The sequence below is a fragment of the Plasmopara halstedii genome (assembly GCF_900000015.1).
Source record: "Plasmopara halstedii genome assembly, contig: Scaffold_3060, whole genome shotgun sequence".
NCBI classification, from domain to species: Eukaryota; Oomycota; class Peronosporomycetes; order Peronosporales; family Peronosporaceae; genus Plasmopara; species Plasmopara halstedii.
In genome coordinates, this window is record NW_020189964.1 from 1,692,142 (window position 1) to 1,692,353 (window position 212).

Consider the following 212-nt stretch of genomic DNA (forward strand, 5'->3'; position numbering starts at 1 on the left):
CGTTTGACTCGACGTGAGTTCATTTCTTCCGGGGCACTTACTTCTTCTAGGCCTGTTTGACAATATTTGGACCTCGGTCCTTCACTTGTGTGATTGCGTTCTTGCGTTCGCAGCTTGCGTTTACCTGTTTGCTTGAAATTTGTTGTGTACAGATAGATAGTCGTCGTCTTCAATCTCAAGTAAGCCAAAATCCAGGTTTGTTGCATCAACAT